The 16896-nt window shown below is 42.7% G+C and overlaps 1 protein-coding gene across 3 annotated transcripts in view; it reads left to right on the top strand.

The window, feature by feature from the left end:
* The window catches only part of mast4 (microtubule associated serine/threonine kinase family member 4), a 170165-nt gene that overhangs the window by 11859 nt on the left and 141410 nt on the right, over positions 1-16896 (top strand). The gene's annotated exons all lie outside the window — the stretch shown is intronic.

The raw sequence follows: 16896 nt of genomic DNA, 5'->3' as shown, positions 1-16896 counted from the left end.
TCCGCCGTGTAATACTGCCCTGCTTTCTCCCTTTTCTTCCAAAATGCAACAAACGCCAATCCTGATTTCCCGCAGAATGCCACATCTCCACTCATCCAATCACAGCGCACCACCACATATGGAAACATCATAGAACGCCACCTGTTGAGCCGCCCGGCATTTCTAGTAGCCTACTTTGTTAAAATATATCTCGTTTTTCACTCTCAAAGTCCGCTAAAATGAGCGGTTTTGATGGTATAGAGGAGCCTGTTCATATAGCAGCTATACTATTTATGTTAATAGTTATACTATTTTCACTATTTATGTCTATAACGGGTGCGAGGGAGTCGAGGGTGCAAAGACGAGGTGCGTTCAAAGGCTATGTTTATTGAGCTTGACGATGGACACACTCACGGCGTCTTGAAACAGCTGTCAATCACACTGACGTGTAAACGCTCACGGCGCATCATACCAGTAGCACACACTAAACAGTACACGCTCACGGCGTGCTGACACGGTTTAACACACAACGAATGTCACATTTAAAGACGAGCACCAAACGATACAAACACACACACTATATACACGTAGCCTAACAAGCACCGCGTGAAACACGTTAGTCTAACGAGACAAGTGAACACACACACACACACGGACGTACATACAAAGACACGGAGAACATTAACACACGCTCGAAGGGAGGGGTTCGGGGCTGTAGCGTGACAATGTCAATTTGTGTTTTTAGGCCCAATGGTCAAACTATTATATTAAGATGTACAATTTACAGTTATTTATTATTGTATTTTGCACATTTTCAGTCAAAAAAAATGTTCTATTGATGCCAAAGGCTATACAAGACATTTTGAAAAAAACATGGCATGGATTTATTGCGTTTTGCGAAAAAACAAATTGTTTTTTTAAAATAAATAAATATTAAAATCTTGATTTGATTTGTTTGTGTTTTTTTAACCTTAGTATGGTATTTGATAGTTTGAAACAGAAAACAGTGGTTTTTAGCCTACCACTTTCTTGCTAAAGAAAACACATTTTTACTCAAATTGATCAAAATGGATTTATAGCGTTTTGGAACCAAACTCTTCATATATATATATATATATATATATATATATATATATATATATATATATATATATATATATATATATATATATATATATGTGTGTTATTTATATTGAATATTCTCTCCACCGATCACATACCTATTTAATAAAGAGGGTGCATTAGACCAGGGGCTCATCTCCTGTTTCCAAACTGCATCAATGACTGCTTGAGAAAGCTGTTCTACTTTGATACTTGAAGAAAAAAAACATGCTCAATAAAATGTACTCGTGTTCAATGGTTTATTCTGTTAAACATGAAAATAGTACTGTATGCCTACATACTTTAAGATGGCGGCACGCAAGATGGCGGCGCCCTGTCAGGCTGCGGCCAAGCTAGCTCCCGATAGCGATGTGCTTTTTGTGTTAAATACATTGTCTTTATCGTCAAAATCTCCTTCAAGAATCACGTACAACAGGAGTACATTACTTAGACTGAGAGACCATAGCAGTACAAAGGATATATCAGGAGTTAACTTTCGCCATGGATCGAGAAACTTCGCATAGCACCATTCAGCTGGAAGGGCTCACAACATTCCGTGCGGACAGAAATCACGCCAGTACGGGTAAATCTTGGGGAGGTGGTGTGTGCAACACCAACAACAACTGGTGTACAAATGTTAATCATCACAAGCCATTGCTCAGTGAACATTGAGTTTTTAACTCTCAACTGCCGCCCATTCTACCTTCCGAGAGAATTCAGTACTGTCAACATCACGGCTGTTTACATACCACCCAGTGCTAACACAAAGGAAGCGCTCTCCATTCTGTACCAGTCTGTGAGTACACTACAAAACACACACCCGGACTCGGTTTGCCTAATCACTGGCGATTTTAATCAGGCCAGCTTAAAAACAGTAATGCCACACTACCACAAGTGTGTGAACTTTGCTACAAGAGGGGAGAACACACTTGATCAGGTCTTCAACAACATCAGACAGGCTATCAGAGCAGTTCCCCACCCCCACCTGGGTTCATCAGACCATCTCTCATGCTAATTCCAGCTTACAGACCTCTGTTGACAAGAAGCAAACCAGCTGTGAAACAGATCAGGGTCTGGCCAGAGGGCGCCACAGGAGCTCTACAGGACTGTTATGAACACACAGACGGGTCTGTTTTCAGGGAGGCGGCCACCACCAACCAGGACGTCAACCTCACCGAATACACAGACTCAGTAACTGGATACATAACAAAATGCATAGAAGACGTAACCATCACGAAGTACCTTACAGTGAGAGCAAATGAAAAACCCTGGTTCACCAGGGAGGTACGTGAGCTCCTGACAGCACGCAACGCTGCTTTCAAGTACGGTGACAAGGAGGCTCTCAAGTCAGCCAGGGCCAACTTACACCGGGGCGTGTGAGCAGCAAAGCGTGCATATGGACAAAAAAATCAACTCACACTTCACAGACACAAAAGACCCAAGACGCTTGTGGCAAGGCATCCAGTCAGTCACTAACTACAAGCCAGCCCCACCCCCCCACCATGTGAGGACAACACAGACTTCCTCAACTCACTGAACTCCTTCTTCAGCCGGTTTGAAGAAAATAACACCACAACACCCACTAAAGCCCCCTTCAATCCAGACGGCATAACACTCCAACTGGACCCAGCAGACGTGAGGAGGACCCTCCTTAAGGTGAAACCTAGGAAAGCTGCAGGCCCAGACAACATACCCGGCCGTGTGCTCAGAGACTGTGCTGACTCTCTCACCGATGTCCTCACAGACATCTACAACATCTCTCTGAACAAAGCCGTCATACTACCAAGCTTCAAAGCTACAACCATCGTACCACTACCCAAAAAGTCACCAACATCATCACTTAATGACTACAGACCCATAGCACTCACTTCCATCATGATGAAGTGCTTTGAAAGACTTGTAAAGGCCCAATTCACATCCACCCTCCCCACTACTTTGGACCCATATCAATTTGCATATCACCCCAAGCGCTCCACTGATGATGCCATAGCAACAGCACTCCATCTATGCCTGGCTCATCTGGAGAACAAAAGCAGTCATGCACGGCTGCTGTTCATTGACTTCAGCTCACAACATCTGGTGAACAATCTGAGTAAAATAGGCATCAGCACCTCACTGTGCAATTGGCTGCTGGACTTTCTCACAAATAGACCACAGTCAGTCAGAGTTGGCAATAACTCCTCAGCGACCACCATCATAAACACCGGGGTGCCGCAAGGATGTGTGCTATCTCCCCTGCTGTTCACGCTGATGATGCTGTGCCAGATTTGAAACAAATCACATCATCAAATTTGCCGATGACACAACAGTGGTGGGTCTTATCACAGACAACGATGACTCGGCATACAGAGAGGAGGTACAGCAACTTTTTAACTGGTGTGAGAAGAACAACCTGCTTCTCAACATCAACAAAACAAAAGAAATAACTGTGGACTTCAGGAAAAAACGACAAACACACATCCCATTCATCATCAATGGCAGTGCTGTGGAGTCGGTGAAAAGCACAAAGTTCCTGGGAGTGCACATCACAGACTATCTTACATGGTCTACAAACACCACCGCCCTGGTCAAGAAGGCGCAGACACGTCTCCACTTCCTGCGGAGGATGAGAAGGGCCGACCTGCCCACATCTGCACTCACCACCTTCTACAGGGGTGCCATTGAAAGCATCCTAACCAGCAACCTCTCTGTCTGGCATGGCAGCTGTCTATCTGCAGACAAGAAGGCACTACAGAGGGTGGTGAGGACTGCAGAAAAGATCATCAGCTCACCTTTACCAGCCATCACGGATCTGTACACCTCACATTGCCTCAAGAGAGCAATGAACATTACCAAAGATCCTACACACCCAGCACACAAACTGTTTTCAATACTCCCATCAGGGAAGCGCTACCGCAGCCTACGGTCCCGTACTACCAGACTGGGAAACGGCTTCTTTTCACAAGCCATCAGACTCATCAACACACTGATGAGAACTACACGAACATTTCAAAGTCACCTATGAACATTCCATGCATATTTCTTTCACCATGCCTAGCGCACTTTACCTTTGCACCTTACATATTGCATCCAAATTACTTAAAACATAACAGACTACTAACTGTTCCTTCTGCTGCTATGTGTATGTATGTCTACTTATTGTCTAGTATTTTAGCCTTTTTACTGCATACTGTGTGTGTGTGTGTGCATGGGTGTCTGTATTACTATGTTAATGTTTTGAATAGTGGTGGGACTTTAACGCGTTAATTTCGATTAATTAATTACAGGAAAATTAACGCACTAAAAAAATTAACGCATTTAACGGACGAGACACTTTTGCACCGTGGAATGTTTCTCAGTGCGCGAGTTCCGGGCATACAGATTATGGACACACAATAAGATGATCATGATGGAGATGACTGAAGAGGCTACGCTGGTGGATGGGAAATTTAAATATAAGAAACTTTCAGATGGAAGTACAAACAAAAATAGTGTTATTTACACTTTATGTAGGAAGGAGTTCGCTTATCACAGGAGCACTTCCACCCTTCGTTACCACCTCAACGCAAAACATGTTGCGGCTAAAGCTGGGCGTACACTGTGCGATATTTTAAATCGTGTACTCAGCTCCAGCTCAAACTGTACGACTAAATCGCAGGGAGAGTCAGCTCGTGGAGCTGCTTCAACAGTGCGATACTCTCACGAGGAGCGATTTGAATTTCAAACATGTTTGATGTTCTTGCGACGCTGCGATTTCTGATCGGGAGTTGGTCGTGAGGTGTGAATCGTTCCTCGTTTACCTGTGTAAACTATACGATGCACGACACGCGATTGAGCCGAAACGAGTGAAAAATCGGCTGAAAATGGGCCAAAAATCGCACAGTGTACGGCCAGCTTAACGCGCAGGTCAGTAATGATAACTTAGCTGCTAAATGTATTCCTAGTACGATAGGGTGACCAAACGTCCGTAATTCACATCCTGTGAGGAAACGTCCTGGTTTTTAAATGACCTTCATTGGACCATTAAGACTGGATTAAACTTTCGCGAATGGCCGTAGCGCGCGACTCTGCACGCGTTTATACATGATGCGTCACATTATTTGTGTTGTCCGCTCGCTGTGGTCGAAGATAAATGCTTACAAGAAGCGCTGCGAATTGCGTCAACTGATGCAAGTTACGAACTACCGTCCAGGGGTGAGTCTCCCAAAACGTTCTTAGCGCCAAGTACTTCTTAACCTCGTACGTAAGAACGAGGTGACGAAGTACTTGGCACTAAGAACGTTTTGGGAAACTCACCCCAGAAAGACAATGTCGAAGAAAATCCAGCAGCTGTATGATGAGGAAAGAATTAAAACAGGTTATTGTGAAGAGTGCCACAAATGTGGCTCTGACTGGGGATCACTGGACCTCTGTTAGCAACAAGAATGATCTTGGTGTGACAGCTCATATTATAGATGATGAATCTATAGATGATGATGATCCAGTCATTTGCTTTGAGCATGCAGAAGACCACTTCTAGGCACTATGAAGATGCCTATGGCAGAGGCCTGGGAAATTAAAGAAAATCTACCATCTAAAATGGTATTAAAAAACATCTTCTGATTTACTTCAATTCTTCCAATATCCTGAGCAAAACTCCCTAAATTAAACAACATTTTTGGTCAGAATTTCCAATGTTCTGAACTGTTTTCTGCACACTACACATATATTGGTCTTCGTAGTAGACTGGTGGAAAAATAAACAAGATGTTGAAGTTTATGATTATGTTCATTGATTCATTCATCATTCAAACTTAAATTAATATTTCTCATGTTAAATACTGAAATGCGATTAAAATGCGATTAATTTCGATTAATTAATTACAAAGCTTCCGATTAATTCGATTAATTTTTTTAATCGCGTCCCACCCCTAGTTTTGAATCATTATGTTAATTTGCACTGCTTGGGTGGGTGTGTGTGTGTGTGTGTGTGTGTGTGTGGCCTTTTTTTTTACTGCACACTATGTGTGTGTGTGCGCGTGTGCATGTGTGTGTTAGTGAGTGATTATCAATGTCCTATCTATATGTTTGCCTAACTGCACATTGGAACTGGTTAAACGTAATTTCAAACTTCTGTGTTAACCTTGTTACATAGATTTTTGACAATAAAGTTCTCTTGAATCTTAAGAGGGCATATTCAGTCAAACATGAATTTGGAAGCCTACATACTGTACATTAAAATGGGTTGATAACATGTTTATTCAGCTAAACATGAGATTTGAAATGTAAGCAGATATTTAGTACAAGGGCTCAATAACCTGTTTTTCGGCGTCGGCGACTCTTCCCCTGGGCTGCATCAGTTCTTGACCCAGCATCAGCAGCATTAGCAAACGGGTGCTTTGCGTTTAAATGGTACTTCAGACTGGTAGAGCTCCTACAATAAACTAATTCCACGTTGCGTAAGCTGCAAACAACTTTAGTCTTGTCAATTTCTCCATTACGAAGCTTCTTAAAAATGAATTTTCCATGAAGCAAACCTGGCGGCTTCGTGGCGGCATCCATGTAAGCACATGTGCGATTTGTTGTTGTAATTCACAGGTTTGAAAACTCGTTCTCGCCGCCTACTGTGCAATTTGGTTAGGAATACACCCGAGCTAAACTATCAAGGTGAAAGTAATCATAGTTTGCTTACCAATTTTGACCCAGCTCCCAACCCAACTTTAAGAATAGAATAATGGCGGTAATTTTTATATTGACCGATAAGAGTATCACATTATCGAATGCAGTTAAAGCGGATAACGGCCCACCACTAGTATTAATACAATGATCTAATACTTATGCAACCCATTTTCCTCTGTGATCCAAACCAAAGACTCAAGAGGAGGAGAACGAGGGAGATGCAGACAGGCGCATATTAATAGTGAAAGAAATATAAAATACACAGGGACGGAGAGAAAGGTCCATAGCACCATTTTAAAGTATAAATGGATGTATTCTGTTTAGCACAGTAACACCCATGTCTACATTAAGTCCTGTTACTTAGCAGCATGGGGTCTCTGTACTCTCTCTACTGTTTTGATGCCATTAAAATAAACAGCATTTCAGTCCAACACAAATTGGCCTTGATTATGAAGAGATGGCATAACATCCACCTACAGAATTTGACCCCTCACTGCAGATCTCTCGTATAGTAAAGTGGTCTCATCTGAAAAGGAGTTGCAGGTCAAGAGGTCAGTTCTGAACTATTGTGCATCTATTCTACTTGATGGGCTGTTGACAGGGCTGCACCTCTCACCTCTGGCCACCCTATAGGGCGAGCCGCTAATACTTTTTAAACCGGCGTAATGGAAAACACGCATTTGACTGTCTTAACAGCTAATAATTTACACTCACCACCCCCTGTAAGTGTGTGTTTTTGAGCGTGCATGGCGAGGGCAGGTTTTCCTGCGTTCAGGGATGGCAGTGAAGGCAATTAAATTATTTTTCTTTGCGCTAGGGCATTTTGACCGATCATTACGTTCACATCTTACGGCATTGTCCAGCACAGTTTTCACTCCTCGGTCATTTTGACTGATCATTACGTTCACATTTTATGGCATTGCCCAGCACGGTTTTCACTCCTTCTCCTAGGCCAAAATGGTCTATATCTGCAGAAACTCTGCACAGAACATTAATGTGCTCTTCTGCTTTGTTCTGTGCTGCACCTAATAAAATGTTTATAAGTTGTCCTGCAGCATTTGTTTGAAGGCAACAATCTTCATCCCCTTCACCCTCAGTGTATTCACCCTGAATACAGCAAGTACCTGTATGACTATCCTCATCCTTCTGTGACTAAAGGACCTGTGGAGGCAGCCTCTCCTCTCAGCTGTGACGCAGTGTGCTGCTTCACTTCAAGAAAATTTAAGTGGTACAGAGTATCACTATCAAAGTTCTCAGTGAATTTGAGGAATTGACACCATGCTTACATCCCATGTTTGCCACTGAGACAGTTTCCATCTGTGTCTAATTAAGAAGTTTGTATTTTTGTCTTTACATATTGTTTTTACACTTGTTACTTGTTGGAATGGACAGGAGTGAATGAAACTCTATTACTTCTGCAATGGCCTCTAGAGCCTGGGTTTCGAGTATACCCTGCCACCAAAACCTGAGATCCAACTCCTCTGCTAATTATCAAGGCTTTCATTACTTCAATCCAATGTCTTGGGGCAGGGTAGTCCCCAATGAGTCCCCGCTTAACGATGGGTCCGGTTAACGACGGACCGGAGTTACGACCGACTTTTTCTTTAATTTTGCGCAGTGCGCGGAGGAGCAGTGGCACCACAGTGGAGTGTTGTGTACGATAAGCTGAGGCAGCGCAGCCTCCACTGCATCCCATCTCGGCAACGCGATCGCTCTTTCTCAAGCTGTACGCACGCACAAGAACATTGTTAGTTTTTTTCTATACTGTATTTACGATCAAAGCTTATCTAAATCTATGCTGATGCTTAACGACAAAAACTGGTTTGCGATGGACTTTTCGGTATCTAACCCCATCGTTAAGCGGGGACTCACTGTACTTGAAACCTTGCAGAGCAAGTAGTCCCAGGACTGGAACTGTGACACAGCAGACTGGGACCCACTGTGACCCACTATCCCACATGAATTCTACAATAATCCTGATCCTATTTCCTCTGATGAATCCCCTTTCCGATTGTTTGGGATATCTGGAAAACAGCTTGTTCAGAGAAGATGAGGTGAGCACTACCACCCGTCTTGTCTCATGCCAACTGTAAAGCATCCTGAAACCATTAATCTGTGGGGTTGCTTCTCAGCCAAGGGAATCGGCTCTCTCACAGTCTTGCCTAAAAACACAGCCATGAATAAAGAATGGCGGTGTGTTAATGCGTATTTGGTTCCTTTTACATAGCACAGACGAACATGCTAGTGTCCCAGGTAGTTGTTACCGACCGCTGATTCTTGAAGCTGCACATGACAGTCCATGGTCTGACCATTTGGGTGTGTCCAAAACCTATCCGCTTGTTTTAAAGCACTTCTGATCAGGTCAGAACAAAACGTTACATAATGTAAAGGTACTTCAACATATTGTAAAGAAATACCCCTACATACTACATAAGACCCACAAAAAGACTTTTCAGAGAATGATAGGACAGCGGCCAAAACAAGCGACAGCGCTGCTCCCGTGTGGAGGGGGTGAAGGGGTGAGAGAGCAAACAGTGCTATTGTTGCGTTGAAAATAGTTTCCCTCCTCAGGATTTTTGGATTAAGCAGTTTCTGCCTCGGTTCCCGAACCCGCTTCAGTGGTGACCCCGACGTCTATTCGTACAACTACGAAGTATTCACGTCATGACGGCGAATGCAGTAGCGCTTAAATTACCGGAGTTTTGGGAGCAGTTTGCTCAAGCCGAGGCTCAGTTCGCCATCCGGACAATCACGGAGGACGACACAATTTATTATTATGTCATCGCTGCCCTGAACAACAGCACCGCCTCCAGAGTGGTGAGTTTTCTTCAAGACCCTCCAGAGGACGATAAGTATGAAGCCCTTAAGTCGCTCCTCCTACAAATTTTCGAGCTGTCAGAGTCTGAGCGTGCCCGCAGGCTTCTTTCGGTGTCTGGTTTGGGCAATTCCAAACCTTCAGAGCTGATGGATCACATGCTGTCCCTACTGGGCGACCACCCACCGTGTTCTCTTCAGAGAGATTTTCCTTTGGTGCGTTAGCTAGGGAGACCGACAAGATTTTCTTAGCCAAGCAGTGTTTTGCAGCCACACGTGTCTGTACACCTCCACTCCCCTCTGGCACTGCCGTCTGCACGTCCATGCCTCTGCTCTTCCCAGCTCTGTTTTTACCACGCGCATTTCGGAGCCAAGGCCAGAAGCTGCCGCCCGCCATGCATGTTTCAGGAAGCCGGGAAAAGTGAGGGCCGACACCTGCTAGCGGCTACAGGTGTCAGCCATTCCAGTAGCCTGCTTTTCCTCACAGACGCGGTCTCGGGGCATCGTTTCCTCTCAGTTGAGCGTTCTGCCCACCTCAGAGATGGACATGAAGTCAGGCCACGCTGGCCCCGCCTTTGAGGCCGCCCTTGGCATTCTTCAGTCGCCAGCTCCGCCCGCCATGTGTAAGTACAGCACATTTGACCGCAAGCTTCTGGCCCTGTACCTGGCTGTATGGCATTTTCGTTTTCTTCTGGAAGGCCGCTCGTTTACTGCGTTCGTGGACCACAAGCCATTGGCATTCGCGATGGCTAAGGTTTCTGAACCGTGGTCTGCCCATCAGCAGCGTCAGCTGGCCTTCATCTCCGAGTTCACCATGAACATCCAGCAAGTTGCGGGGAAAGACAACTCTGTGGCCGACTGCCTCTCTCATGGGGTCGTCGGCTCCGTGCACCTCTGCATTGACTACTCCCGTATGGCAGCATACCAGAGTCGGAGGTCTCGGAGGTCCAGGCCTACAGGACGGCAATCACCGGCCTGCAGTTTGCGGACGTTCCCTTCAGTGATGCAGTTGTGATGCTCCTCTGTGATGTGTCCATGGGCTGGCCTATGCCTATGTTCCCTGCCCGCTGGCGCAAGCTGGTTTTTGATTCCATACACTGTCTCTCTCACCCGGCAGGAGGGTGTCGCAGAAGCTAGTGTTGGACAAGTTTGTCTGGCATGGCCTCAGGAAGGACCCTCGCGATTGGGTTAGAGCTTGTGTAGCCTGCCAGCGCGCCAAGGTGCACATACATGTTAAGGCCCCGCTAGATTCGTTTCCTGTGCCGGAGCGGCGTTTCGACCATGTGCATGTGGATTTAGTGGAGCCGCTGGCACCATCCCATGGTTTCTCTCACCTCCTCACTATTGTCGATAGGACCACGATGTGGCCGGAAGCCATACCACTGTCCTCCACAATGGCCTCGGAAGTGGCCCGGGCGTTTATTGGCGTGTGGGTCGCACGGTTTGGTGTCCCGTCAGATATGTCCTCGGACCGCGGGCCTCAGTTCACTTCTGCCCTCTGGAACGGCGTGGTTGCGGGCCTCGGAGTACAACTGCACCGCACGACGGCCTACCACCCCCAGGCCAACAGGCTTTGTGAGCGTTTCCATTGCTCTATGAAAGCCGCACTCCGGGCCAGCCTCCGGGATGGCGACTGGGTTGATAGGCTCCCCTGGGTCATGCTGGGCCTCAGGTCGTCCCCCAAAGAAGATCTCCAGGCTTCCTCGGCCGAATTCGTCTATGGCCAGCCCTTGCGAGTCCCAGGAGATTTTCTCCCTTGTCCTACTGCCCCATGGCCCGCCGGCTACCAGCGGCAGGCCCTTCGTAAGTTCTGGGGCGCTTTTCTCCCCGTGCCCACCTCTCAGCGTGGCCTACAGCGGTCCCGTTTTTCACCTTCTTTGCGTGCTGCTAGGTCTGTGTTCATCCGGCATGATGCACACCGGTGAGAGAGCAAACAGTAATATTGTTTGAGTTGCGTTGAAAAGTTTCCCTCCTCTGGATTTTTGGATTAAGCAGTTTCTGCCTCGGTTCCCGAACCTGCTTCAATGGTGGTATTTCACTAAATGCTTGATTAGATTAAGTTCTTACAGCTTTGCCACCATGCTTGACTTTACTGTGGCATATGTCGCACTCTACCTCCATCTTTGTTGTACTTTAAGGTAAAATAATCCCACACAACTGACATTTTTACTGATAATTTCTAATTTACATGGCTGTCTTAATGGTTAGGAGATGCCACTGAACTGGTTAGGAGATGCCACTGATGCTATGCTCGTGTGCTGAAGGTGTGCTGGAAAATGCGGACAGGATTTTACTCTCCCTGGCGAAATCACAGCAAAAACTGGAATGGATTATCTAATTCGATACACATTTTTTGCTAATATTGGCGGCCGATCCAATCCAAAGATCGGATCGGGACAAGCCTACAAGTTATCGTTTGTGTGTGGCCCTCTGACACAATTCAGTTTTCTTATGTGGCCCCTTGTAAAATTTAATTGCCCACCCCTGCCATAGTATGTCTGATTATTATGAAAATTTACATGCATATTGACATGGCCATTGTGGTGATGTCTGCCAAGTTTGAGCCAAATCCATCCACAAACAGCTCTACAGTGAATATTTTCATTTTCCATACTGAGCAGTGCTGGGAGTAGAGAACTGCTAAGCCACGCACGCTGGCCATTCTCACAAACGCCAGGGCTGTGTCAATTGTTGTACTGTACTGAAAAGTCCCAAATATCTTACCTTTAATTAAGTAATATATTTAAACAAATAAATAATAACAGTAGTTGAAAACTGAGGAATCGTACCATATCTTTTAATGAGATAGAAAGCTAATTATTTTGAATAAATTGACCATGTGTTTTTGTATAAATATGTAACTTAATTAAGCTGAAGGTGCTGGAAAATATTGAAATGGACCTTGAAAGTACTATACAAGTGCTAGAATTCCACCTTGTAAATGTGTATGAACCCTGCAAACATAACTTGGCACAAAACATAGCAATAAGTAGAAAGTGTGAAGTTACAAAAATTGAGAGGTGCATGACTTCACGATGCGATAGCGGAGCCACCGCAATTGCGTCATTTTTGCAAAGCGGACCTTCGTGCCAGTCACGGCGCGTCAAGTATAAGCTAGCTTTATGGGTGGTGCAGCAGATTGCTCTTGTTACCACCAGCCACGACAACTTTTGCTCGACAGCATTTGCAGTAAGTGACTGGTCCACGTCCAACCTTTAAAACCCTATGTACTTACTGACAATAGACATGGCTCCTTTCTTTGGCAAAAGTTCCTTTGGGGCATCATCTTTTACTACAGTGTTTGGTAGAATTTGTGGTTCAGAACGTCCCTCGTTTGCAGCAAGCTAAAAACCAGTTTTCGGTGCTAACCGGTATACTGCCCAGCACTACTCCCAGTTAACACCAAATTATTCCTGTTTTTTGGCTCTAGACCAATAGTGAGAAATAAGCTGCATCACCTCTTTTTTTGCTAATTCATTCACCAGTAAAGAGCTATAGAGCTTCCAGTATACTGAGCGATCAGTACCTAATTGAGAGGCGGATAATTTCATCCTCATGATCTGTAAGGGTAGTGGGGTGTATGTCCACTTCAACATCACTTTTGCTAAACCCCTGGGAAATCAACTAAAATCTATTCTTGATCATATTGTTCCTGTTTTATTACTGCAAGTAAATGTTTCATTGTTGAGGTATTTTACTTGATATATCTTCAAGATTAAACTTATTCATAATTGTGATATGAGATTGTATTTGTTCTCTTTGGTGAACCTGGTGGGCATTTATCCATGGAACTTTCAAGAACAGTATTAAAGTTGCCTCCTATCAGTAAAGTAGCATCTGGTAATTGTAATGCAGTGGGTACGCGAATGCACACACCGTGTGATGGCAGAGCGAGTCACTGAACAGCAAGAGAGAGAGAGGCAGGCAGACACCAGCACTGAAAAAAGTCTGTTGGATTTATATAATTGAAATATGTACATCGGTTGCACACAATTAGATTACGTTTTCATTTTATAACTTCATTATATAATCCCAGCATAATATATACGTTAAATGACTGTGAATATTTCATGTTGAAAAATTCTAATCATATCATGTTGAAATATGCTAATCCAAGTGTGTGTGCATTTCTGTCACATTTTATGTATATGAATCTTATACTTATAAATTTACTTCATGTTGAATATATGATGTAGTTTTTTATCTAGACATTACAATTAATTTAAATGTTTCACTTACAATGTAGTTATGTGGTAACAACCTAAAATGTATCGCAATATAGATTTGGTGTTAATCTATCAAATCCATCTTATATAGCCTAAACCTTTTGAAAGTAGTACACTGCAGCAAGAATAAAATAAAACAGGTGATAACATTTTCCAATAAGCCAAACATTTTAATACAAAATAGTCAACATTCAGATGAGTCTACATCCTAGCGGTTTAGAGCAGGTTTTTCAGACAAACCAAGGATCACTGACAAAGTAGAAAAACAAAGTGCATGCCACATAACCCCTCTGTTCAGATACCGATACAAAAGTCTGACAAAAATAAATAAATAAACATTTCAGATGGACCCACAAATCAAAGTTATGTCTATCTTTTATAAACGGCCAACTTTCTGGGGTGTTATATGGAACATCATACCCCTTACTGCATACAGGAGGCCAAACAGTAGTGCAACAGCAACCTTGTCTAAATCCTGGATAACAGTTTGGTCTTCCAGGATAATTCCTACATGGTCTGGAGTAGGCTGCACCTCCTGTTGTTTCACCGTGAAGATCCCCACTGTAGTTTCCTCAACTGATTCTTCAAAGGCTGTATCACTTACTCCCTGACAAAAAAAAGATTTAAATAAATCTAAAGCAACCAGACCATATGAGCTAAATGCAAAATTCACTCATTCACATAAACATTAGTAGCTTAAAAGGCAATATATTTAACTTTCAGATTTAGTTGGCATTGATAAAAATTACTTTATCCAATAATTAGTCAAATTTTAAGAAAAGCTAAAAGTATGTAAACTGCTAAAAATTGATCTAGATGAAAAATCACAAAAACTTGTGCCAGCAGAAACTGAATTTGAATTCCTCAGATTAAATCTGCATGTGCATAATTTGAAATTGAATGCATTGGTTTGAAATTGAATTTAACAATTTAATGGACTACTTTCACTTTGAAATTGAATTTAACAATTTAATGGACTACTTTCACTTTCAGTTCAATAAAATTCAGATTTTTGTGCCACACACATCTGGGTTCTTGAGAAAGCCAGAGTTATCAAACACATATTGACAGATTTACGTTTTCACATCAGATAAACTTCCTTTCGGCAATATATGCAGTCTATAGGAAGCAGTAATCAGTGTTGCCAGATATGATAATTATCATATGTATAATAAATAGGGGTGTATTCAACTAAGGATTTTCATAGTCGAATCTGATTCGTCAGCTTTTCCCTTTAGTTGACTAATAGTCGAATCGGGTTTACTTATTTATTTTTTACTTAGAGCACCTTAAACGGGATCCCGTTCTCATTCAGGACATTTTTCCTCTTCAAAGTAAAAACCTAAAACACTCAGATAAATGAATAAACATGGTAGGTTGGCTTTATTCAGCTTTTATTTATTTACTTATTTATTTTTTTAATGAAATGTTAGACAACATTAACCATCAGTGCGCATTGCGCATATCGAACTGTCAGACAGGCACTGTGCAAAATGTCAAAAATATTTTAAATAAAATATGCCTGCCTGAAAATATAAAAAAAAATGCCACACAACAGCAAAAAAATATAAGGAAAGGTTCAAGTAACGGGGTTTAAAAGCAAACAACAACAAAAAATGTTTATAGTACTACTTGCCGAGACGCACCGAGACGAGACGACCGAAACGACAAACGCCTGAAATGTTTTTTTTTTTTTTTTTTTTGTCTTACCTGTTTTAAATGGTATGCCATGTTGGTTGTTGTCGTGCGAAATGAAAGACGTTGATGACATAACTTGCACTTTACTTTGTTTGATTCATCGTTATCTTTTTCAAAATACTTTTGAAGTTTTTTAGTAGCCATTATAATCTCGGCAGATGCTGTGTATTCTGTAGCGTGTTCAGCTCCACTCGTTTGGATTGTGCAACTGCAGGGTGTGATTTATTAATGTGTAGTAAGGTAGATGCCTATTGTTAATGCGCAAACATCATTTTAAAATATTTATTAACAGAAATTAGGATGATTTTATTTGACAAAAGACTATATATATATAATGAAAACAAAGACATTTCATGTAACAACTAATGCTTAGCTGCATCCTTGGGCACCCCCATGCAGTTAGAATGGTACATTCGACTATGACGTTCATAGTCGACTAGGGGGTATAGTCGACTATAGTCGAATCAGCGACTATTGCAGGTCACCCCTAATAATAAATAATTAAAAAGGTCATGCAACTATTAGAGATGTTAAAAATTCTAGCAGTTTCATAATTCTCACTACATGCTGTCATATCAGATGTTCGGGGTCTTTATTGAGGTACACACAAAGGCCCTTCAGAACACTTTCACGCCCATGGTCGACATCTTCCTAGAGGATGTGTGGACAGATTTGAAATTACGACATTTCCTAATCAAAAAATGAATTAATCTTTTTTTTCCATCTTACTTCAGTTGTTTGCCTATTAGTCCACCTCTTTCTTATAGAGAGCAATAAGTTTGGAAGACAGAATGTCTAGCTGCGAGAGGAACCAGGACTGCAATGGCAGAGTGGTGATTCTCTTGAATTCAGCGTTTATCTGAAAAAATAGACAACAAATATTTTTTTGGCTGAACCAACTTCAATTCAGTACATTTCATCATCATTCTACAAACCTCAAACACATCAAAGAGCGCAGGCCACTGTTCCTGGAAATCTTGTACCATGGGTGTTTCCCGAACTACCTTTAATCTTCTGTATGAGAACGTATTGTCCATTTTTCGATGCACTGTTTCTTTGCCGTTCCTCTTTTTTTACATCCATTTTAAGTTCCACTCGAAGTGTTTCTAAAGTTTCCTCAGTCTCTCCTGTGGGATGGGGGGGATGGGGGTGGCAATAGTTCACTTCAGAGCGCCTTGGCTTTTTAATGGCAAAAGCAGGGCCTTTGCCTTGTGGCTAAAAGCACATTTGTTGTTACAAATTAACATTGTTCTCAAAAAGAGGTTAAACTAAAGTTTAATCTAAGGTGGTGTTTACCCTTTCTTGTTTAATAAACTGAACAAAACTGGTTAAAATGTGCATTAATGATAGTTAATTGAGTCACAAACCAGTATAAATCCATTTGTTTCCCTATTCATTAAAGAAAATTGTTTGACTTTTTTAAAACCAACTACTCTATATGT

The sequence above is a fragment of the Brachyhypopomus gauderio genome, chromosome 7 (assembly GCF_052324685.1).
Source record: "Brachyhypopomus gauderio isolate BG-103 chromosome 7, BGAUD_0.2, whole genome shotgun sequence".
NCBI classification, from domain to species: domain Eukaryota; kingdom Metazoa; phylum Chordata; class Actinopteri; order Gymnotiformes; family Hypopomidae; genus Brachyhypopomus; species Brachyhypopomus gauderio.
This window is presented reverse-complemented; position numbering and strand designations above follow the sequence as displayed.